This window comes from Schistocerca americana, chromosome 3 (assembly GCF_021461395.2).
Source record: "Schistocerca americana isolate TAMUIC-IGC-003095 chromosome 3, iqSchAmer2.1, whole genome shotgun sequence".
NCBI lineage: Eukaryota > Metazoa > Arthropoda > Insecta > Orthoptera > Acrididae > Schistocerca > Schistocerca americana.
Window position 1 is genome coordinate 383,973,152 of NC_060121.1, and position 25,294 is coordinate 383,998,445.

Consider the following 25,294-nt stretch of genomic DNA (forward strand, 5'->3'; position numbering starts at 1 on the left):
ACTTCGTATTACACTCTTGTCACCCACCTAAAAAAGCAGCCATGTCTTATACTAGCTCTGCTGCTGTCATTGCACACATATTGGTGTGACGACCAACCAGCTGTCCACCAGGATGAAAGGTCACTGACAATCTGTTGCCAAGAACATGGTAGAAAGCCCTATGACACAACAAGCAGCTGAACATAAAATGCTTCATTTTAGTGGCTGCTTCACAACCTGAGTCATCTGGATCCTCCTCTTCATTGTATGCTGACCTGTGGCAACACACCAACTCATCTTCCCACTTCCCTGCTCCTCTCCTTTTTCCTACTCCTCATCTCCCCCCCCCCCCCCCCCTACCCACTTGGGTCTGCCCTTAGTCTCACAACATTGTGATTGGCAGCATTCTCCATCTAGTCTGTGCATGTGCAGCCAGGATGTATTGCAGGGAAAGTTTTCATCTGCGTAATTCAGAAAAGTTGGTGGTGTTGGGAAGGATCCATATGGCACAGGCTGCGAAGCAGTCATTGAAATGAAGGGTGGCATGTTTGGCTGCGTGCTCAGCAACAGGATGATTCACTTGTTTCTTGGCCAAATTTTGTCAGTGGCCATTCGTACACATAGACAGCGTGATGGTGGTCATTCCCACATAGAATGCAGCACAGTGGTTGCAGCTTAGCTTGTAGATCACGACAGGTTTCACAGCTGGCCCTGCCTTTGATGGGATAGATGGTTACTGACTGGACTGGACTAGGTGGTGGTGGTGGTGGTGGTGGTAGGAGGATGTATTGGACAAGTCTTGCATGGTCTATTACAGGGGTATGAGCCATGAGGAGGTATGGGGTTGGGAGCAGGGGTTGTTTAAGGATGGACAAGTATATTGTGTAGGTTTGATGGATGGTGGAATACCACTGTGGGACGGGTGGGCAGCACATTTCTCATTTCAGGGCACGACGAGAGTTAGTTGAAAACATGGTGGAGAATGTAGTTCAGTTGCTCCAGTCCTCGGTGATATTGAGTTACGAGGGGATTGCTTCTCTGTGGTGGATGGACGGTGAGATTTTGGGAGATGGTGGGGAGACTGGAAAGATAAGGCACAGGAGATTTGTTTTTGTACAAGGTTGGGAGGATAACTACAGCCTGTGAAGGCTTCTTGAAATACACTGGGGGTCTCACTGAAACCAGGTGCTCAAGTCAGTGAATTTTTCCATTTGCAGCCTGTATTGCTATTAGAACAATTCCTCATTCATCTCTAGTCTGATTATATACTTTTCTTACTGCATCGCATACTTGCAGGGGGTCAACTTTGAAGTGTGTTCTCTTATGAAAGAATTCTTTCTCACTAACTCCTCTCTTTCTTGAGAAGGTACTTGGTGTATGTCGTCTGCTGTGTATAGCACAGAACACATGTGAAATCTTACATTTCATTCAATTCCCTCAAACAAGCAAACTACTTAATAACATGTGGAATGGCATCACAGTGTTCTCGTTAAGAATTGGACTACTTTACTTTTTTACTTTTAGGTGCACCAACAACTTATTGAGACAATAATGGACAGTTTACAAAAATGCATTTTCTGATGATGTTGATAATAATAATAATAATAATAATAATAATAATAATAATAATAAATAGTAAAAAAATTCTCATTTTTGCTTCATTTGAAAGTTCGCTGCCTCCTCTTTCATCATTTTCGCGAAAGAAGTTCCCCAGCCAAACAGTGTTTTTATTGATAAACCCATATAAACTTCTACAGTTTTCTTATCAATATTTCTTCAGGTCACGTATATTTTTTTGCCTTCCGATTAATATAAATTCTGCCATTTTTTACTAACAAAAACCCTCAGTAAAACTTGTCCTCAACAGAACTTCCTCAGCTTGAAGTATGCTACAGAGATCACTTAAAAAAGACTTTTCTACTACTGAGAAACTTCTCTAGTTTTATTCATATGAAATCAAGAATATTCTTTGTGTTGGGCAACTTCCTCCACTCTTTTATTGAAACTGAGAACATTCTCGGGTGATGTGTATTCTCTGACTCGCGTGATTCATACAAACCTGAGAATGTTATCTGAAAGTCTAAGATTAAAGTATGTCCTCCATTTTATTCATATGAGCCAGTGGGAAATGGTGTTAATGTACTGGCTCATAACAGTAAACTTGTGCAAATTTCAAAATATTAATTACAATATTATGATATAAAATGCAGTATTGTAATGTAAATGGCATCAGTGAAATGTGTTCTGGAAAAGAGTAATTTTTTTTCAATATTCTTTGCTGGAATAAGTTAGACAAAAGAAAAGTGTGCTGTGTCTTAATTGATGTAACAATATAGTGTTTACTCATTATTTCCACTCTGCTATTATCTTAAGGATCCCAAGTCTTGCTCTGTGTAATTAACAACTTTGTGACAAATGTTTGTTTGCATACATACTAGGGAAACTGAATCTGAAAACATTGCTTGCATCTTTTGCTTTTGTATTTTTGTTTTCACTTGTTTGACACTGACTGTTTTCATTGAAGAGTTCAGATTTCTTCTATCCTGCTCAGTTTACTGGTAAAGCGCCCACTGCAGGTGAGAAAAGGAGGATGGAGTACTGAATTATGTCCAGCCAATGCAATATGTCTGAGATTGTATTTAACTGTCACAATTATTTTTGTATGTTCATGGCTTGAACTAAAAAAATGTAAAGCCAAAAATGTAAAAAATCAACTAATACATTAGACGTGCACTGCACTAATCTAATAGAAAACTTCACACTCGATAAACATCACTCGTTTCATTTTACTTTCTATTGTATATTTGCAATTCCAGAAAATACTTTATTTTATTCACTTCTGTACATTAAAACTATACTGCTGCAGCTTTTACACAGCAGTCTGTTGTTGCATTATTTTTACAGAACAGTCCTACCTGGATGCTGGTGATCTCGTAATAATAGTACAGGACCTAGAATGAAATTCTGAAGAGTCCTTGGCTTTGCGATTACATACATTTGTGTAGAGAATGAAGAACATTTTTGAGGTAAGTTAACTTTTTTATTGTTATTATATATGTTGCTTCTTTGTGCTTTGGTCCATTTTTAATCTTTTAAAGATTGAACTCGCAAGGTTAGGTACCCAGTGGTGGGATCGACCTCGTGAAACTGTCTGTATGACTATGTAGGTCAAGAACCCAAGGTATCAGATACTGCAGCCATTCGGTCTGGTCCGCATTTTCAAGTGATTAAGGAAAAAAAAATTGGAATTTTGTGTGATGTTTAATAGTGTTAAAAAAGGTGTGTTACATAGACTGGTTAGATAGTGTAATTGATAGGGAAGGCATCACATGCAGGGGGTTATGGGTGGAATCTTGTTAGGTGCATTAATTCTTTTAAAATTTAATTATCTTTATAGAACTGACTTTGATCACAGTTTTTATTCAATTAATTGATTTAAATGTAATTTTTTATTTCCAGTCCTAATGTGGCATAATGTAGGAACCCTCACCAGAGATAATAATCTCTGATATAGGTATAGTACGGTAGGCCAAAATTTCACGGGTTTCAAAGGATTCCAAACCAGCTCTCCCTGCACTGTTACAGGCAACGAAAGCAACAGTTATCCAACCATTAGCCAAACTCGAAGAAGATGAAGTTTTCATTAGAGAAAAATTAAACCTCGCACCACAAAACAATGTAGGTCCGTTTAAAAGAACAAATTGAGCAGTTTTACCTACTCCGCGTACTTCGTTCTTTTTTCCCTTCGAGGAAGATGCGGAAGCACCAAGAGTACCGTCCACATAATACCAACTTCTTCATTTTCTGTCATTTTTCTTCTTATCATTCTTTTCCCATTTGAAATTTTTGTTCATGTGTTTTTAATTAATTTTATATACTAATTTTGGTATATATTTTTTGTTTTTATCGTCATCTTTTTTCCACCAGATTATTGCATTCATGAATCGATTCCTCATTTTTCTTGAATTTCATTTTACTTATAAACAAGTCTTTCATTTAAATCCTCATCTGCGTTATTTTGTCCATAGTGCAATAGGAATTTAGGCTATGTTTTAAATGTTTTTATGACAATTACCATGCAAAAAAAATTACACATCATGTAGCGAAAAATACATTTTTCTCACCATTACACAGTTGGTATAAATAGATTATTTCGTCTCTTGTTTTTTTGATCGATGGATTGGAATTTCCAAGTAATCAAACATTGTAATAGATATAATTTAATAGATGTAATTTAGTAATATTCACAAAAATTCAGAGTGGAAAAAGAGTGATTATCATAAAACAACTTCTTTAATGCTGTTGAGCATCACACAGAATTTACAAATCTTTTTTCATCCATTAATCACAAATGAGGGTCCGCCAATGTGAGTGGCTGTAGGATGTGATACCTGGTATCATGGGTGCAGGGTGTGATACCTGGGATCTTAACCTACATCACCTTATATATGGTTTCAAAAAGTTGATGCCACCATTGGGGACCTATCGTTATCAGCAAATTTAGCTCTAAAACTGTGATTTGTTTGTACTTACCAAGTTTATTGGTTTTGTTGCTCCACTCATTTAACATATATCATTAAGTGGTTGTTTCATCTTAGATTTTGAACATGTTCTGTCTGTGATTTTGTTTGCGGAGTTCCTGGAAAAACACTAAAAGTATCTGCCCTAATGATAATTGTGAGGTTTGATTCTGGTGTTTTCAGAGCTTTTTGCAACAGAAATTATAAATGATTGTGACTGATTCAGTAGGATAATTGAGAGAGCAGCATGAAAAACTTGCAGAAGACACAAACACCCACCAGATGCAGACCGCAGGAAGGTTAGCCAACTTTTGGACAAATTGATAGTAGGAATACCAAGCATTCTGATGAGATGATTGAGAAATAATTTGTCGTGACGGATTCAGCGCTACAGTCCAAATTAAACAAAATTTGAAAAGTAGTAAAATGCAAGACACTGAAATAGTGAACAGTGTAGTGTATTGAAGAAGTTATTTTTCGGCAGTATATTGAGTGGCAGAGCTGACATAAGGTTTCAATTGTACATTTCTTTACAGAGTGCAAGTAAATTAATAGAGTATAAGTTTAGCATTCATAAACAAAAAAATGACTGTAATTTACACAAGACTAGATAGCCATTTTGGGCTTGGGCATTTCATAAATAGTATCTGTACAGTGAAATCTAATAATCACTTTTCATTCAATATGTTCACAACCCTAAGATATTTGAGATGTTTAAAAAGCCAGTGAAACTTTTCCACTCTGTAGACTCTAAAATCGTACTAGAAACTATTATTATTCCTTATTTTACAATGTATTTGCATATGCTGGTGAGATTATAATGTAGGCTATACGTGTTATATGATGGGAGCGATCTGTCAATTTAATGGAAAGAAATTTCTTTGGAAGCCAAGATCACTAAAAGCTATTTATTTCTCGATGACTGATTTCTTCAGAAGTTTGCTGTCATCTGATCTGAGTTCCTGCTTCATGTTTTTAGTTTGCGACATCACATTTTACACATATGACATTTCACTTCAACGAACAGATTTGTTGCTATGTGTATTTTATATTTTTGCCTTCTTGTTATTGACAGACCAATGTTGTTATGCTGGATTAAGATTATAATGTGTTCTTGCTGCATTTTTGATATGTATGCATTTTTGAATTTCCAGAGATCTGAAGATGAAAACAAGTTTTTGTCGAAATGAGTCATCTTGAATAAATAATGTTTAACAATCGTAGGTTCAGAAGAAATTTCTTTCCATTAAGATCATAATAATTTATTTTTGTTATAAATAAAAAAGAATTCTGTATTTTAAAAGAGGTGCAACTTTTCCTATCTTATACGTCAAATTTAATTTTCACTCTTCACTTGTGCCTATTTGCTGATGGTCTCCCTCTTTGATTCCTTGTTCCAGTTCCATGATCTGTTGTGATAGTCGCTCCACTTACTTCTTCTGCAGTCAAACTTGTTACATCCATTTTCTTCCTGATGGCTTCATTTCTGGCACTTTCTCACCTGGATAGCTCTGCAAACAGTGTCCAAAAATCCATCTCATTTGTAATCAATCTTCCAGCAATGGGTTCGAATTGTCCTTACTTCTGTTCAACATGTCATGATGCATCTAATAATTGTTTTGAGTGTGTTTTCTTTTTGTTTCCATTCTAATTTGTTGATCCCATAAAATACTATTTAATGTCCCAATAGTGAATTTCTGGCATTTATCCTGGAGTTAATTTCTTTATCTTGTTTACCGTCTTGTGTAATCTTTACTTATAGATATTTGTACTCTTCAGTGTGTGTAATCATTCTGATCCCTTCTTCCAGTGTCAAATCTTGATTTGTTCCTTCTGTTACCATTAGTTTGTTGTATTCGTATTGACATGGTGGTCAAATTTTGTATACTCCTCTATTGTTTTCGTGGTGTTATATTCAACATTTTCATCTTGTGCGAAAGTTAACTTTTAGAATCTACCGGATATTTATAATGAAACTTTCTCTATTTAACATGCTATAGCAAGGAAACTAATTACCGTAAAAGGACCAAACTTGGTAGCATCAGCGTCAAGGACATGGGGAAGAGAAATATTGCAGAGTCAATTCAGTTTAAACACTTTTAATGTGCTCTACCGTACTTCACACCATTACATACCCGTACCATTACTGCTACAAAATGGGCTGAATACGGTGCCCATCAGTGTCCAGAAGAGTCCGAAAGTACAGGATTGCATTCTTCACCGCAGAACGAAGCTTGTCCGTAGGTACGCTGGCTACTTCTCTTGATATGCTTCGCTTCAGATTAGCACTTGTGAATGTTCCTCTGGTAAACCCTGTCCTTCAGATGGCTCCACAACCAGAAATCACAGGGAGTGAGATTAGGAGATTGTGGCAGCCAAGCATTTGGAAACGACCAGCTGATAATTCGATCATTTCCAAATGTGTTTCAAAGAAGCAGGTGAACTTCATGAGCAGTGTGCGGTGGGTCCCCATCTTACATGAAAACTATTGAATTCAATGCGTCTGTCTCTAGTAGGGTGGGTATGACACGCTGGTGAAGCATATTACAGTAATGCTGGCCAGTCACACTGTGTGTCTTTGGTCCTTGAGTGCCAACCTCTTCAAAAAAGAATGGGCCTACGATGAACGTAGCCGTGAAGCCACATCATACCATGAAACATTCACCATACAGAGGAACATCATGCACAGTGACTGGAGGTGGTTATCCCCTCACTTGCCAGTTCTGTCTGTTCATTGCACCTCCTCACTTCAACCCTTGCGAGAAAGTGGAAAGCAAAGTCAACGTGTTGTTGTGCATCCTATGGTGTGGTGCAAGATGCTGTACGATATGGATTTTGTACGGATACCATTTGAGAATGGTTCGAAGCGCCTTCCATTATGTTGTGAACAGCATGCGAATGCCTGACAGTCGGGAAGTGGATGCAGCGTTGTCTGCCATAGCAACAGAAATTTCATCAATTACCTGTAGCACAACCGGTCGTCGGCCTCTTCCTGGAGCAACGCCCATTTCTGCAGGTGATTCGAACTTCACCATCATGCTCCGCACAGAAGGCGGATAAAGAGGACCCTTCCATAATCCTGTCAGTTGGCGATATTATCGAAGTGCAGGTGTAGCAGTACTGTTGTTTTGATAATAGAGCTTCACCAATAAGGCTCTTTTTGTCCAAACTCATTATGACACGTTAACCAGTGCACTGTGACTGGTCAGGTGTGAGAGACTATGAATCAGAATGATTGACCACAGGTCCTGGTGGCCATAGTTGGAACTCTGGACATTAAAGCCATCAAGTTTGGTACTCATATGGTAATTCGTTTCTGTAATATACCATGTTAAATAGGGAAAGTTTAATTATAATCACCCGGTATATAGTACCATCATTGATTGGGATTCCCATGTTCTTACATTTTTACTTTCAGTTTTCCATTGCTTTCTCTGTGTATACATTATGCAACACACTCTTAAAGAGTCACTTTTTCGAAACCCTGCTGTGGTCTGCCATTGCATGCAGAAGTTCGAAATTTCACTTAAAGATGCCTACAACCCTGTTCTGTAATAGTGCAAAAGTGCAAAAGTGTGGTACCTTGCATGTCAGCCTCAGGCCCAGCGATACTGCACTCTCTTTATATAGTAACAAGGCTGCAATTTTTGCTGTAGTATACATTGGTAACCACTAGGGACCATTTGGAATCATTCAACGAAACTTGGATGTGATGTAAAGCACCAATGGGTGCCATGCTTTTTCAGCCCTTCTGTGAAGTGATACTTGAATAAAATGGTAAAGGTACCCTCTAAGAACCCTCAGTTCGATGACATTGTTTGTGCTACTCCCTCACCTTTGTTGAGCACTTTAAAAATTTACCTGTACAGAGACAGCTACTTAATGATTATCAATTACCGGCCAGAGGCATGCATCAAGCCTGCATGGCCTGCCTGGGACTGCAGCCATGACTGACTGGTGAGCCTCGACTCGCACTGCTTTGTCAGCCGGGTGAACCGCACCGGGTCTCGCAGGACCGAGAGGTACCCCGCCAGACCCCAAGTCCGCCCGGGCACCCATGTGGCTCGGCTGCTTGTCACGTTATGCACCCAGTAGGCACTGTTGTGTGCACAGAACAAAATCTCTACAGCTCGTATGCAAACAGATTTTTACTTCGCAAAGTATTTACCGACATAGCTCTTAATCTCCAGTCTTACATTAAAATAACTGATGGCTGTAACATCAGTAACAAGAAGGATACTTAAATCTCCATCATTGCTTGTAATTGTTAAATCGACTTATTTACGTGCGTGTAAAAAGCTCTGTACCGACTTGTGTTGTGGTCTTCAGTCCATGCAGCTTTCCATGCTACTCTATCCTGTGCAAGCTTCTTCATCTCCCAGTACCTACTACAACCTACATCCTTCTGAATCTGCTTAGTGTATTTATCTCTTGGTTTCCCTCTAAAATTTTTACCCACCACGCTGCCCTCCAATACTAAATTGGTGATGCCTTGATGCCTCAGAACATGTCGTACTAACTGATCCCTTCTAGTCAAATTGTGCCACAAACTCCTCTTCTCCCTAATTCTATTCAATACTTTCTCATTAGTTATGTAATCTAACCATCTAATCTTCAGTATTCTTCTGTAGCACCACATTTCGAAAGCTTCTAGTCTCTTCTTGTCTGAACTATTTATCGTCCATGTTTCACTTCCATACATGGCCACACCCCATACAAATACTTTCAGAAATGACTTCCTGACATTTAAATCTATACTCGATGTTAACAAATTTCTCTTCTTCAGAAACGCTTTCCTTGCCATTGCCAGTCTACATTTTATATCCTCTCTACTTTGACCATCATCAGTTATTTTGCTCCCCAAATAGCAAAACTCATTTACTACTTTAAGCATCTCATTTCCTAATCTGATTCCCGCAGCATCACCTGATTTAATTCGACTACATTCCATTATCCTCATTTTGCTTTTTTTTATGTTCATCTTATGTCCTTCTTTCAAGACACTGTCCATTCCATTCAGCTGCTCTTCCAGGTCCTTTGCTGTCTCTGGCAGAATTACAATGTTATTGGCGAACCTCAAAGTTTTTATTTCTTCTCCATGGATTTTAATTCCTACTTCGAATTTATCTTTTGTTTCCTTCACTGTATGCTCAGTATACAGATTGAATAACATCGGTGATAGGCTACAACCCTGTCTCACTCCCTTCCCAACCACTGCTTCCCTTTCATGCCCCTCGACTCTTATAATTGCCATCTGGTTTCTGTACAAATTTGTAAATAGCCTTTTGCTCCCTGTATTTTATCCCTGCCACCTTCAGAATTTGAAAGAGAGTATTACAGTCAACATTGTCAAAAGCTTTCTCTGTGTCTACAAATGCTAGAAACGTAGGCCTGCCTTCCTTAATCTATTTTCCAAGATAAGTCGTAGGGTCAGTATTGCCTCACATGTTCCAACATTTCTACAGAATCCAAACTGATCTTCCCCGAGGTCAGCTTCTACCAGTTTTTCCATTCGTCTGTAAAGAATTAGTGTTAGTATTTTGTAGTTCTGGCTTACTAAACTGATAATTCGGTAATTTTCACATCTGTCAACACTTGCTTTCTTTGGGATTGGAATTATTATATTCTTCTTGAGGTCTGAAAATATTTCGCCTGTCTCATACATCTTGCTCACCAGATGGTAGAGTTTTGTCAGGGCTGGCTCTCCCAAGGCTATCAGTAGTTCTAATGGGATGTTGTCTACTCCCGGGTCCTTCTTTCGGTGTAGGTCTTTCAGTGCTCGGTCAAACTCTTCACCAGTATCATATCTCCCATTTCATCTTCATCTACATCCTCTTCCATTTCCACAATATTGTCCTCAAGTACATCACCCTTGTACAGACCCTCTATATACTCCTTCTGCCTTTCTGCTTTCTCTTCTTTGCTTGGAACTGGGTTTCCATCTGAGGTCTTGATATTCATACAAGTGGTTCTTTTTTCTGCAAAAGTCTCTTTCATTTTCCTGTAGGCAGTATCAATCTTACCCCTAGTGAGATAAGCCTCTACATCCTTACATTTGTCCTCTATACCTTATGATGCTGTTAAGTTTATTAAAGGTTTCCTTGCTAATTACTGAATTTTTGTAGTACTGTAAGAGGAAATGGCAAGTATTTAAAAGTTTTTGTTGACACACACTGAAGTCAGAAGATCATATCATGGCAGAACTATTTTCACATTGCACAGTCTTTCTCCATTTTGAAGGCATCAATGCTGAGGCTTCGTTCTCTGTATTACAATTTGCAAATAATACATCATTCCAGTACACAGGACAAATATGTTATATCCTGTAGCTGTTATTAAATTTGGCACATTGTTCACATTAATTTATGTCTTTTTCACTATTGTATGATCAAATGTTGAGGATGTCAGTACTGATAAAATATTTACTTAGCATAGGTAATTAACATCGCATTTTACCTTGTGGTACAGCACATCTGCAACTTGGTGCGTCATAAATTTTCTCTTACTCCGTTTTCAAGAGTTCTTTTACATGACGTACCTGTGTCATTAGAAATAACGCAAGCAAATACTTTGACTTTATTTCCTCTTTTTCACTTTAGAGGTTTCGAGCACTTGCATTAAGTATTGCTGCTTCCCACAAGTGTCGACAATATTGAGGCACACTGTCTTCTTTAAATGCAATCACTTATCCAGTTATGGTTGTTTAAAATATTTAACAAAAACATAAATTTCATATATAAATGTGTTGTTTTACTTATGTGATAGTGCTTACCTTACTGTCTGTGGCATTCTCAGTGCAGTGTTTCTGTAGCTGGCAGACCCATGGCACAAGCAACTGCAGTGTCGAATCACTGTCAGCTTACCTTGACGTCCCCTTCAAATACTTCAAGAAAATAAATCATCACCACCTGTTAGTACCAGTTCCCAAACAAGTGTATTTTTCTGAATTCATGTTAATCTTCAGCAGTTTGATCAAGCTGCATAAACATGGATTTTAGCATGGCACACAAAGTATTTCAGTGAGTCTCAATGTGCTGCTTCATGGTAAACTGCAACCATGAGACTTTCACATGGCCACTCCTTTTTAAATAAGTTACGGCATGTTTCATTGATTCCAGTGATGGGTGAACATTATGACAGTATTCTTGCAACCATTTTTCCTCAAACATATAGGATAGAACAGTGCTGAAGGAGTGGTTGTTGTATGGAAGGCGACAACAGTTCTTTAGGGAATTTTTCATATTTGCCCCCTGACCAGTAACAAATGTAATGTTCAAGAGATGGCTCGTAAATACCCCTTACATGCTTATGTTAGTTAAATTTCATCCTGTACATTTGTAGCAGTTTTTTCCAACAAACAGAAACCAATTTTTGTACTGCAACTCCAATATTGATTGCATAATAAGAGTAAACTAATGCCTTTTAGTGTATGTGTCTGTCCATGTGTCAGTTTATTTGCACAGGCACCATCCTCCATATACTGCAACACTTGGGGGACCACAGCCACATGATATTTGTCTGCTATTTCTTTCTCATGGCGAGAAATCATTGGTGTCTGTGAAAAATGTAGATAGCATTTTCCTGCCTTTTCGATTAAGGGCCACTGATCTCTTGGGCACATTGTTACATACTTCTCCAGGGCACTGGATTTTGCTGACTCCGGAAGGTTGCCACTGTTATTGGTTTGACTGTTAGGAGAAGCTTAGCAGTTATTCAACTGTCACAACATGGCCCATGAGTTTTCCTGCATGTGACAGCAAGTTCTAGTTGCTTTCAGTATGGCGAAGGAGTAGACAACTGACATGCTTTCAGTATGGTGAAGGAGTAGACCGCTGAGAATATCAAAAACTTATAAAATTGTACCACAAATGACCTGGTTTATGGAAAATCACCCAGGAACATTACAGGAAGAAGAAAATAAAAAGTAGGGTGTACAAAGAGATTGTTCAAACATTTCTAGACGATATAGAACTGTGGAAAAAAGTGTAATAAAAACCTAACAACAAAATTTAGGATAAAGTTACATAAGAGCTCAGAGAGGTAGAGGCTACAGAAAGAAGTGTAAAAAAGAAAGGATGAATTGTATAAACCAAAAAAAGTTGCTTGTATTTATGTTCATTATTGTATTGCACGTTACTGTGTTACTCCCCTTATTTTACATTAAGATATATTTTTATTTTCAAAGGCCCAACAACAAACTCTTCCTGACACATCAAAACTTCACCATTCTCAGATGATTGCTGGTAATTCAGAAAGCTATCTGCTAATATGTGGCCCGTCATTCCCACTTTGCCAGCTCTGTCCGTTTCCCTTTGCGCTGATGCCTATTGACACTTGGACTCAGCTAGCTACTTGACCAAGCTGCGGGCCTTGACGAAGCATCGTGGCTCGTGCACTCTGTTCCCAGTACAGATGAACTCAACTGTCCACGGTGTGGGCAGCAGATTTTAGCGGTTGGCGGCAGGCAGTCTCGGGCAGGCAAATGTATCGCATTGCACGGCTCTGGTGTCGGCATGATGGGCATTCCTTTCAACACCCCTTAGATTTTGCATGTGGTCAGCAGGTGCAAATTCAGTGACATAGCATCACTTAGCTCCATGATATCGAAAGATATGTCTGTTATGCTGGCGCTAAGTAATCAGTGACCATTTCTGTACAGATCCATTTGTAAAATGCTAAAACAAGGTTCGCGGGTGACACCAAGGGTGTTGCCGAACCAGGTTGTCTCAGAGGGACCATTTGCTTTTTTAGTCACGCAGTTGTCAATGTCACACCCACCCTCCCCTATCCCCTCCTTGCCCCACGATGTGATCATGCTACTGGAAAACTGTAAATCATAAACCTGCTTTGCTGCTTCAGATCAAATGCAAATTTCCTTGAATGATTTTAAATGTACCCTAGTTGTTTCACCCTGTACACTAGAGCAAAAATTTCCCACTGTCTGCTAAACTCTAAAAGGCTGCAGTCATGTTCAGTTGAGTTGCAGGCCCACAATGTGCTTAGAGATGGGTTGAATCGTCCAGAGGATATCAACAGTCAAAGATAGCGAAGAATGTCATCCTGATGCTGATTCCACTGCAAACTGCCGTTTTTGACCACTGAGTGTGTGAGAACCAAAGCCCCAAGGGAAAAGGTAATTTCATTTACACCCTTTGTGCCACCCCCTGAGGCGTATTCATGTCAATACTGAGCAGTGGTGTGTCTGAAATGTTTTCCGCACTGCCCTTAAGAAAACCATGATTTCAACACTGGGTTCTGACTTCCATTGTAGAGGTGTCAAAAGAAGGGGATAAAATGTGGGTAAGAGGAGATGTGACAACATCCAATTGTGAGACACGTCCACAATGTTGTTGGACAGAATAGTGGTAAAACATGGTGCCAGTATGACATCATTAACCCATCTTAAACATCACATGAGCTTCTGAGATCTGTCCTTTTATACTCATGTGTTTAACAGCTTACTGTTTGAAGTGTTGCTGAGCCAAAGGCTGATGTTGCAGGGTGTCTCACTTTTGTACCATTGCAGGAGGAGGTTGTTGGCACTGTTGAGTCAGATTTCAAAGGTAGTTAGAAAAAATGACTCCTTAATTGTGTTGCGTAGTGTATTTTATAAAGTATCGGCGATAGGCTGCATCCCGAGAGAATTCCTTTATAACTTTAAATCCAGATGAGGGAAAGTTTCCATTTTTTTATTCTTGCTGTAGAGTTTTCGTATGGGTTCTGAATTGCTTCTATTGTGAGAGAATTGATATTGGACTTCTACGTCCAGAGTCATTATTTTTTATTATCTCTGTTTCGTTAATAATAATATTCGACAATTCTCTCCTATTTTCTGTCAACAATTCCTCAGGATATTTTTCTCAAGGCTGAACGTTTCTTTATTGAAACAATGAAAAGTCCAGGTTGGAATATCAGTGATATTAGGAAACGGGTAGATTGCTACTCACCGTAACGATGACATGTCGAGTTGCAGCCAGGCACAATGAAAAGACTGCTACGCATTTAGCTTTCGGCCGAAGCCTTCATCAGAAAAGAAAACACACTCTCATTCATACAAGCGAGCACACCTCCAGCATTCATGTCTGCTTTCTCTGGCAACTCGGACCAGAATCGAACTGCTACGTTCAGCGGCAATCTTGATTGCAGAGGGGCAGAAGAGTCCGGGTGTGGGGAGAGAAGAGCTCTGTCTGGAGAAGTGTGCAGGGACTAGATGGAGACATGAGAAGACTGCCAGGTACAGTATTAGGAGGCTGTGGGGCAGGGATGTGGGAAGGGGGAGGGGAGCAGAAAAGGGAGGAGCAGGGAAGGGGATTGACAGGTGGGTGTGTTGGCAGAGTGTGGCAAGAAGTGAAGGGGTGGGGACATGAAAGCGGTGACAGAAACTGTTGGCTAGAGGATGTGGGGACAGTAGGTGGAGGGGAGGATCCAGATAGGCTGTGTTGTGAATAGGACTGTTGATATTTTTATAGATATCAGGAATCCAGTATATCAATATTTTAAACAATATCATTATCGGGCCATGATATATCGAAAAAAATATCAATGTATGGGTGGAAAAAATATCGACATACCGGCATATAAAAATATCGGCTGAACATTGTAAATATACTGCCAGTTTTAGGTTGTTAAATATTCTGTACATCAACAAGCTAGCAGCCTGCGTATCTCCCTTAGAGCAAGAATTGCAAGAAAACTGTTGCACATTCACACATGGTGATAACCATTTTGCTTACAATGATATCTACATCTACATCTACATCTACATTGATACTCCGCAAGCCACCCAACGGTGTGTGGCGGAGGGCACTTTACGTGCCACTGTCATTACCTCCCTTTCCTGTTCCAGTCACGTATGGTTCGCGGGAAGAACGACTGTCTGAAAGCCTCCGTGCGCGCTCTAATCTCTCTAATTTTACATTCGTGATCTCCTCGGGAAGTATAAGTAGGGGGAAGCAATATATTCGATACCTCATCGAAACCTGGCGAGCAAGCTACACCGCGATGCAGAGCGCCTCTCTTGCAGAGTCTGCCACTTGAGTTTATTAAACATCTCCGTAACGCTATCACGGTTACCAAATAACCCAGTAACGAAACGCGCCGCTCTTCTTTGGATCTTCTCTATCTCCTCCGTCAACCCGACCTGGTACGGATCCCACACTGATGAGCAATACTCAAGTATAGGTCGAACGAGTGTTTTGTAAGCCACCTCCTTTGTTGATGGACTACATTTTCTAAGCACTCTCCCAATGAATCTCAACCTGGTACCCGCCTTACCAACAATTAGTTTTATATGATCATTCCACTTCAAATCGTTCCGTACGCATACTCCCAGATATTTTACAGAAGTAACTGCTACCAGTGTTTGTTCCGCTATCATATAATCATACAATAAAGGATCCTTCTTTCTATGTATTCGCAATACATTACATTTGTCTATGTTAAGGGTTAGTTGCCACTCCCTGCACCAAGTGCCTATCCGCTGCAGATCTTCCTGTATTTCGCTACAATTTTCTAATGCAGCAACTTCTCTGTATACTACAGCATCATCCGCGAAAAGCCGCATGGAACTTCCGACACTATCTACTAAGTCATTTATATATATTGTGAAAAGCAATGGTCCCATAACACTCCCCTGTGGCACGCCAGAGGTTACTTTAACGTCTGTAGACGTCTCTCCATTGATAACAACATGCTGTGTTCTGTTTGCTAAAAACTCTTCAATCCAGCCACACAGCTGGTCTGATATTCCGTAGGCTCTTACTTTGTTTATCAGGCGACAGTGCGGAACTGTATCGAACGCCTTCCGGAAGTCAAGAAAAATAGCATCTACCTGGGAGCCTGTATCTAATATTTTCTGGGTCTCATGAACAAATAAGGCGAGTTGGGTCTCACACGATCGCTGTTTCCGGAATCCATGTTGATTCTTACATAGTAGATTCTGGGTTTCCAGAAATGACATGATACGCGAGCAAAAAACATGTTCTAAAATTCTACAAGAGATCGACGTAAGAGATACAGGTCTATAGTTTTGCGCATCTGCTCGACGACCCTTCTTGAAGACTGGGACTATCTGTGCTCTTTTCCAATCATTTGGAACCCTCCGTTCCTCTAGAGACTTGCGGTACACGGCTGTTAGAAGGGGGGCAAGTTCTTTCGCGTACTCTGTGTAGAATCGAATTGGTATCCCGTCAGGTCCAGTGGACTTTCCTCTATTGAGTGATTCCAGTTGCTTTTCTATTCCTTGGACACTTATTTCGATGTCAGCCATTTTTTCGTTTGTGCGAGGATTTAGAGAAGGAACTGCAGTGCGGTCTTCCTCTGTGAAACAGCTTTGGAAAAAGGTGTTTAGTATTTCAGCTTTACGCGTGTCATCCTCTGTTTCAATGCCATCATCATCCCGTAGTGTCTGGATATGCTGTTTCGAGCCACTTACTGATTTAACGTAAGACCAGAACTTCCTAGGATTTTCTGTCAAGTCGGTACATAGAATTTTACTTTCGAATTCAATGAACGCTTCGCGCATAGCCCTCTTTACGCTAACTTTGGCATCGTTTAGCTTCTGTTTGTCTGAGAGGTTTTGGCTGCATTTAAACTTGGAGTGGAGCTCTCTTTGCTTTCGCAGTAGTTTCCTAACATTGTTGTTGTACCACGGTGGGTTTTTCCCGTCCCTCACAGTTTTACTCGGCACGTACCTGTCTAAAACGCATTTTACGATTGCCTTGAACTTTTTCCATAAACACTCAACATTGTCAGTGTCGGAACAGAAATTTTCGTTTTGATCTGTTAAGTAGTCTGAAATCTGCCTTCTATTACTCTTGCTAAACAGATAAACCTTCCTCCCTTTTTTTATATTCCTATTAACTTCCATATTCAGGAATGCTGCAACGGCCTTATGATCACTGATTCCCTGTTCTGTACATACAGATTCGAAAATTTCGGGTCTGTTTGTTATCAGTAGGTCCAATATGTTATCTCCACGAGTCGGTTCTCTGTTTAATTGCTCGAGGTAATTTTCGGATAGTGCACTCAGTATAATGTCACTCGATGCTCTGTCCCTACCACCCATCCTAAACATCTGAGTGTCCCAGTCTATATCTGGTAAATTGAAATCTCCACTGCATGTAAGTGGCGCAGTAAAAGGTGTCCGGTGGGTCCGTCGTCCGATTTTGTCTCATATCAGATTCGTCCAGAACACTTCATGTCGACTTCCTTGTTTTTCGTTTCTGCCAACACCAGCGACCAGGAGTTGTAGTGTCAAAATCACGTTTTTCTGTTGGTTGCGCTGAGTGTAGATTACGTCACCATTTGACTTCACACGTCTCCTCCACAGCAAGACCAATCTTATCATGTAGTCTTTTGTTTATAATTTTCAACAACTGTATTTGAAGAATCCCTATGTGAAGAATAGCACACTATTTCCATTACAAATTATTTGTTAATTCAGAAAAGTATCATTGTCCTTGGCTAAACGCCCAATCCCACTTCCTTTCCTTTAAATACTGTGTAAACTGTGGAATCCACTGCCCCCCCCCCCTCCCCGCCTCCACCCACATCCAGTGGTCTTAACATACCGTACTGATTCATCCTGGCTTTCCTTTGAAGAGAAGGTATACCAACAAATCCATCACACAGCCAGGGGCACACACATGGCACCCTCCTCTGCCAGCTGGTTTATTGGCCATCTAGATGAATCCTTCCAAGCCTCTCCTTCCAAGCCTCTCAAAACCACAAACCCCCTGGTCTGGTTCAGGTTGATTGATTACATCTTCATGACCTGGAATCATGGCCAAGACACCCTATTCTCCTTCCTTCAGAACCTGTACACCACCTCTCCCATTCACTTCACATGGTCGACCTTGAACCAGCATGCACATTCCTGTATGTTGACTCTTCCTCTCTGATGGCTCCATCTACACCTCTGTCCACATTAAACCCATCAACCACCAACAGTACCTGCATTTCGATAGCTGTCATCCCTTCGACACCAAAAAATCCCTCCTGTACAGTCTGACCACTGGAGGGCAGCATATATACTTTGCCTAGTATGATGAGGGTCTCACCACAGCTGTCAGACAGACAGACTAGTCTGCAAAAAGATCTCCCATGCTATTTCCCCACACACCCCCAATTCTCCCATGACACTCAAGAACCATCTACAAAGGAGTGCCCCCTTTGTGGCCCAGTACCACCTTGAGACTGGAACAACTGAACAACAGCCTTTGTCAGGGCCATCCCTGTGCCACTCCTATTTGTAACCTCTTGCCACAAAGATCACATCCCTGTGGAAGACCCAGGTGCAAGATGTGCCCAATCCACCCACTTCGTATTACACTCTTGTCACCCACCTAAAAAAGCAGCCATGTCTTATACTAGCTCTGCTGCTGTCATTGCACACATATTGGTGTGACGACCAACCAGCTGTCCACCAGGATGAAAGGTCACTGACAATCTGTTGCCAAGAACATGGTAGAAAGCCCTATGACACAACAAGCAGCTGAACATAAAATGCTTCATTTTAGTGGCTGCTTCACAACCTGAGTCATCTGGATCCTCCTCTTCATTGTATGCTGACCTGTGGCAACACACCAACTCATCTTCCCACTTCCCTGCTCCTCTCCTTTTTCCTATTCCTCATCCCCCCCCCCCCCCCCTACTCCCATATGTCTGCCCTCGGTCTCACAACATTGTGCTTGGCAGCATTCTCCATCTCGTCTGTGCATGTGGCGCCAGGCAGCACGATTTTCTACCCCCCCCCCCCCCAACCCCCATCGGTACTCTGCTATCCCACATCAACCGACTCCGGATTGTTACTCATTGTGACATTGGCATTCTGGCCTGACCTCCCAGATATGGTGGTAATGTGTACTTACTTTTGTGAATGTGTGTTCTTTTCTTCTTTTCCGGACTAGGCTTTGTCCAGAAGCTAAATGTGTAACAATCTTCTTGTTGTGTCTGTCTGCAACTTGATTTGTCACCTTTACAATAGAAATCTATTCTTTTCCTAATATTGTTCACCAGAATACTTAATTTTTGTGTTTTGTTAGAATTTTTTGTCAATATTGTCATTATTCTCAATGCCTATGAGCTGATTTTTCCTCTAATAAGGTTATTAATTTTATTATATGTAGTTTTCCAAGTGTTTTTTTTTCTTCTTTTTTTGTGTCACCGCATTTCTAATTTTTCATCTATTTTCTGTACAAAACCACTGTACTTCCGTTTTCTGTGCTATTTACACTATACATTGGAATATTTATTTCATTTTCGAAGTAATCCTCATTATTAACAGTTTCTTCATTGCTTGTCATATCTACATATGTAGGTATAATTTTAGAGTTGACTGGATGATGACCACTGTGGAAAACTCTTGAGTATGCTCTAATGTGTTTGTTTTTAAGGCTCTTTTTTCCAGTTATTATGTAATCAGTTATTGATGTTCATTGAAGTTATCCTGATGTTTATATTTATAAATTTCTTTAAGTGGATAAAAACCGTCTAGAATTTGTAGTGAATTTTGTCCACATGTATTAACTAAACTCATAATTTTACAATCCATAATAGTTTTATTGGGTTTGGTTTATTTTAATTCTTTTAGTTTCCTTCAAGTAATTCTTTTGGAATAATCTTTTAAAAGTCTAAGTCCATGGCTGATAAATAGCTGCACTGTGAGCAGGATGTGCCCGTTAAGCAGTTAATGATCGGCATAATTGGTGGAAGTAAATAGGATAAGAAATTGTCACTGAAGTCAGATCCTGGAGCCACATAAAAACTATCAGTATGCCTTTCCAAGACTAGATAATGAGAATGGAAGTCCGGGTGATGCCATGACGAGACTTGATAATGGGAAAGGAAGTCAGGTGGTTTGCAGCTGTGAATTAGAACTTCTAAATGTCAGTTTTAATTTGTCTCATTATTTATGCCAAGTAAGACATTTTTTCTGTTCTATAATGTATTCATAAATACAGTTGACAAGATGACGTACTCAAGCCAGAATCATTTGCATGTATGTATGCTATGTCTGTTTTTACAGTCACCAGCAATTTCCTCTTTATTCATGACAAAGCGGTATGAACCAAAGATTGTAGTTCTTCGAACAATTAAGAGTACAAAAGATTGCCACTGCCCCAACACTAATAACTCTTGTTGATGGAAACTTACAAACAGAAAATATGATATACTACATCATACCATTATCATTTACAATTCACTATATTTTTTCCCCTCGGGGTCCTATTCCATTTCCTACTTGTCTCTTTCTTCTACTGACCTCCAGCATTAAGACTTTCTCATGAGAAATCAAATGGAGAATATAGTTAAGATTAGGGAGTGATGATTTATTGTTATTTGCAACAAACAACTGTAATAAAGATACAAACCTCTTAAAATGAAGTAGTTACTTTTGGTTTGTGATGTTGGAAAAGTGCTAGGGTGTAGAGAAGGAAATAAAAATAAGGGTGGCAGCAGTGTTAAGTGCTGGCAGTCTGTCTGAAAGAAAGACAGACTAAAATTTGTTGGCTGCTTGGTTCAGTGTTTTGTTGAAAGTTAAATATGTTGATGCATTAGGAATCAGAATTATTGACACCAGACTGGGGAATTTGTGTTAACTAGAATAACAGAGTGAAAGTTACACACATTTGTTTGAATGGGGGGGGGGGGGGAGGACATAAGGTTTTTCATAGTTGAAAGAAAATCAATTGGCTGACATTGAAGTTTAATTATAAAAGAAATAACAAGTGTGTATAACTTGGAGTCCATTACAGAAGATGAGTTGTGGAAAAGGAGAGGAAAGGGAGGGAAATGACTATGATTTTATGTGTAGTGCTTTACTAAAATTAAAGTTGATAAACCTCTAAGTTATAAATTGAGTGATATTTCCACTGAAAATATTAACTGAAGGAGGAGCAGAATAGGACTATGTTGGTTCAGCTGATTGTTTTAAACTCAAAACTGTATGTTGTTTATCTAAAAGAAGACAGTAAGAGTTGCATATTCATTATGATCTTTATTCTTTCTTGCACAGTAAGTTGTCTGGCTGACCAGAGTTATGCATGCCAGCAATTTACTATTTGGCAGTTACACTATAATGTTCCATGCTGTATCTTTTGTTACTCTGAACTTGGAGTTCACATCATTTCAACGACTGCATTTGTGAATGTTTTTTCCCTATTTAACACTAAAACAGCCAAAAATATGATACTCTAGAACAGCGGGAAGGATTCATTTGCATTAAATATCTACAAAATTGTTAAAATAAAGACTTATACCTTTTCCATTCTTTTTTGGTCATATACATTTTTTAGTCAGAACCTTACCTTGAAGTTCTAACACCTTTAAATAACTGGTTTGGATACAAAATGTTGCATTTCCTCCCCAGAATGTCACTTAATTCTAAAGTGCCTGGCATTTCTTAATTTATTTCACTTGCTTCCCCCCCCCCCCCCCCCCCCCCCCCCTCTAAACATTGAAATCACACCTTTGTTATATTATTGATACTTAGCATACAAACTGTCCACAGACAGCTTTTTTTGCATTCCTCACAGACGCTGCTAGTCTTGTTTCCTTTGCACTTTCCAGTTTGAAATTCCCCCTCTCCACCCCCCACCCCTCCTTTTTTCCCCAGCTGTTTCTTTGTTTGATTGGTTTTATTGCTTTTATCCCTCTATTTGTTATATCATGTTTGCGAGTTGGTGTAAGAGCTGAAGTATGAGTACCTTACTCTTCAGGTTATTTTTAAATATTTGATTGGAGATGATCCACACATTTATTGCTGTAATGACTAGTATGTTGTAAAGAACATGTCGGCCTTCTCCTGCAAGCAACCTTAGTTGAATATTTACAAATCATTTGATCAATAACGTCGACACTATACTTTGTGGTGTTACGTAAGGTAAGAGTTTTTGGTTTCTTCTTTCCTTTTTTTTGCTCACTGCTTCTGTGTGTGTGTGTGTGTGTGTGTGTGTGTGTGTGTGTGTCTACATATCTGAATTCCCAGTTTTTGTGGGGAATGGCAGCTTGCTCTAAATGTAGAAAAATGTAGGTCGATGCAGATGAGTAGGGAAAGAAATCATGTGACATTAAAATACAGCATTAGTAGTGTGATGCTTGACACAGTGACATTGAAAAATATCTAAGCTCAACATTGCAAAGCAAATGAAATGAAACGAACACTTCAGGTTGCTATTAGGGAAGGCGAGTGATCAACTTTGTTTAACTGGGAGAATTTTAGGAAAGTGTAGCTCATCTGTAAAGGAGGCAGCGTATAGAACGCTAGTGCTGCCCATTTTTTAGTTCTGCTAGAATGTGAGAGATAGCAACCAGGCAGAGTTAAAGGAAGACATCGAAGCAGTTCAGAGATGTGCTGCAAGATTTGTTACCAGCTGGTTCAATCATCGTGCATATGCAGAAGCGTCATGAACTCAGAGGGGAATCCTTGGAGGGAGAAAAAATGCTCTCTTCATGGGGTAATGTTATGGAAATTTAGAGAACCAGGGCGTTGGGGTGACTGCAGATTGAGTCTATTGCTGCCAACATACATTTCCCGTAAGGACCATGAAGATCAGATGTGAGAAATTAGGGCTTGTATGTAGGCTTGTAGATAGGGTTTCCCGCTTGCTCTATTTGCATATGGAATGTGGATTAGGAAAGGAAATGACTAGTAGTGATATATGGTACCCTCCACCACACACCATACAGTCGCTTTTGGAGTATATATGCAGACGTAGATGTAGAATTGCTTTGATGTCTTCATTTAATCCGACCTGGTGGGGATCCAAACTTTCAACAGTAAGTTACTCGAGAGTTTACTGATGATAATGAGATTCTTATTTTTTTCCCCTTGGTACACTATCAGGATGCACTCTGGCTTATTAGCCTTTTCAAGATCATAGTGGAATGTGAGAATTTTTGTCCTTCAGACATTTGGAAATTGCTCTGTGAATCTTGTTCATCGTTCCCACTAAGGATGTTTCCTTCTGTTGAAATTTCTCGACAGGCTGAAGGCACGTGAAGAAGCTGTCTTTTATAACATTCCGTCCTTGGTTGATAAATGGCTTCATGAAGTTAAGAACTGCATACTCTCCCAATGGCTGACTGTCATGTTGGCAAGGTATGATAAAGCATTGCAAATGTGTTCGGATATCACATCTGCAACTGTCCAAAAATTTAGTCTGTATTTGTCATGTTTATTGGCATAAACAAATTGAATGTGCATCTTGCACCATCCTTCGCTTGGAAGTAACTACTCGTCAGTTGTAATAGTTTCACCAGGGCAGTAACAGTGGAGGTAGTTCGGCATTAGCATGTTCCATATTTCAGAAATAAGTGTGAATTGTCAGCAGGGATGTGTTGAGCTCGTTGTAATTTCACATTAAAGGGGAGAAATGTGATGAGTTTGCAAGGTCTGTCTCTTCATCATTTTATCCCAGATAAAATTAAGCCCCAAGAACATGAGCATTGAGCATTTTGTTCTGTCCCCCCCCCCCCCCCCCCCCCCCCCCCTTCTTTTTAAAATAAGCAGCATCTGTTATTCATAAGGAAGTAGAGTCGGAAGGCACTGATGAATCCACTGAGTAATCCACTATGTGGTAGGCATATGCCATTGACCCTTGTCTCCATCAGGATGTTTGAAACAACCCATAGCCATGTCCATATTTGTAGCACTCACAGACGATAGTTAAGTCTTAAAAATCAAAATATACAGTGAAATGTAATTAGCACATATGTTAACATTGCCTTGAGATGTTCCAGATATTGGTGATCCATCTTAGACCATGTGTATGGTAGAAATGGATGGCAGTTGTAAGTGTATTAAAGTTGTAAGTGTCTTAAAGTGGATCATCAGTGAATGGAACATGTCAAACTAAAATAATTCTTGAAGATCAGAAGACGACAGAAGAGTCAGTCAAAACCATTTGTCAAAAATAAGAAAGTATTCATGCGATCTAGGCTATAGAAAGTGTTTTAGCAAATAATTGAATACCCTTTTTTTCTTTTTTAAGTCTTTTGACTTGTTCGGTGTGGCCTACCAAGAATTCCTCTCCTGTGCCAACTATTTCATCTTGGAGTAGCCCTTTCAAAGCACATTCTCAATTATTTGCTGAAAGTATTCCTATTTCTATCTTTCTCTACAGTTTTTATCCTCTACAGCTCACACCAATATCATGGAAGTTATTCCCCGATGTCATAAAAGATGTCCTAGCATACTGTCCCTTCTTGTTGGTGTTTTCCATACAATCCTTTCCTTGTCAATTCTGCGAAGAACTTCCTCATTCCTTACCTTATCAGTCCACCTAATTGTCAAATTCTTCAGTAGCACCAAAGCTCACATGCTTCAATTTTCTTCTGTTCCAGTTTTCCATAGTCTGTGTTTTGCTACCATACAGTGCTGTGCTCCAAACAAACTTTCCCAATTTCTTCCCCAGATTAAGGTCATGTGTGATACTAGTAGACTTCTCTTGTTCAGGAATGTCCTTTTTGCCAGTGTAAGTCTGCTGCTTTTTATATCCTTCTTTCTCTGTCCATCATAGGTTATGTTACTCTATAGGTTGCTGAATTCCTTATCTTTGCATGCTTTGTAATCCTCAGTTCTGATGTTAAGTTTCTCACTGTTCTTATTTCTGCTACTTATCATTACATTCATCTTTCTTTGATAGACTCTCACTCCATATGCTGCTGTCATTAGATTGTTCATTTCATTCAGCAGATCCTGTAATTCTTCTTCACTTTCACTGGGTATAGTAATTTCATCAGCAGGGTTAGGATTTTTATGTGCAAATTTCAGGTGAAAAATGAAGGGAAAA

General features: G+C 39.6%; 1 protein-coding gene across 1 annotated transcript in view; it reads left to right on the plus strand.

The window, feature by feature from the left end:
* LOC124605179 overlaps nt 1–25,294 on the plus strand; it is a 76,492-nt gene that overhangs the window by 24,772 nt on the left and 26,426 nt on the right. The window contains exon 2 of the mRNA XM_047136692.1: nt 2,884–3,005. The gene's annotated coding sequence lies outside the window, so the exon portion shown is untranslated. The remainder of the gene's footprint in view (nt 1–2,883; nt 3,006–25,294) is intronic.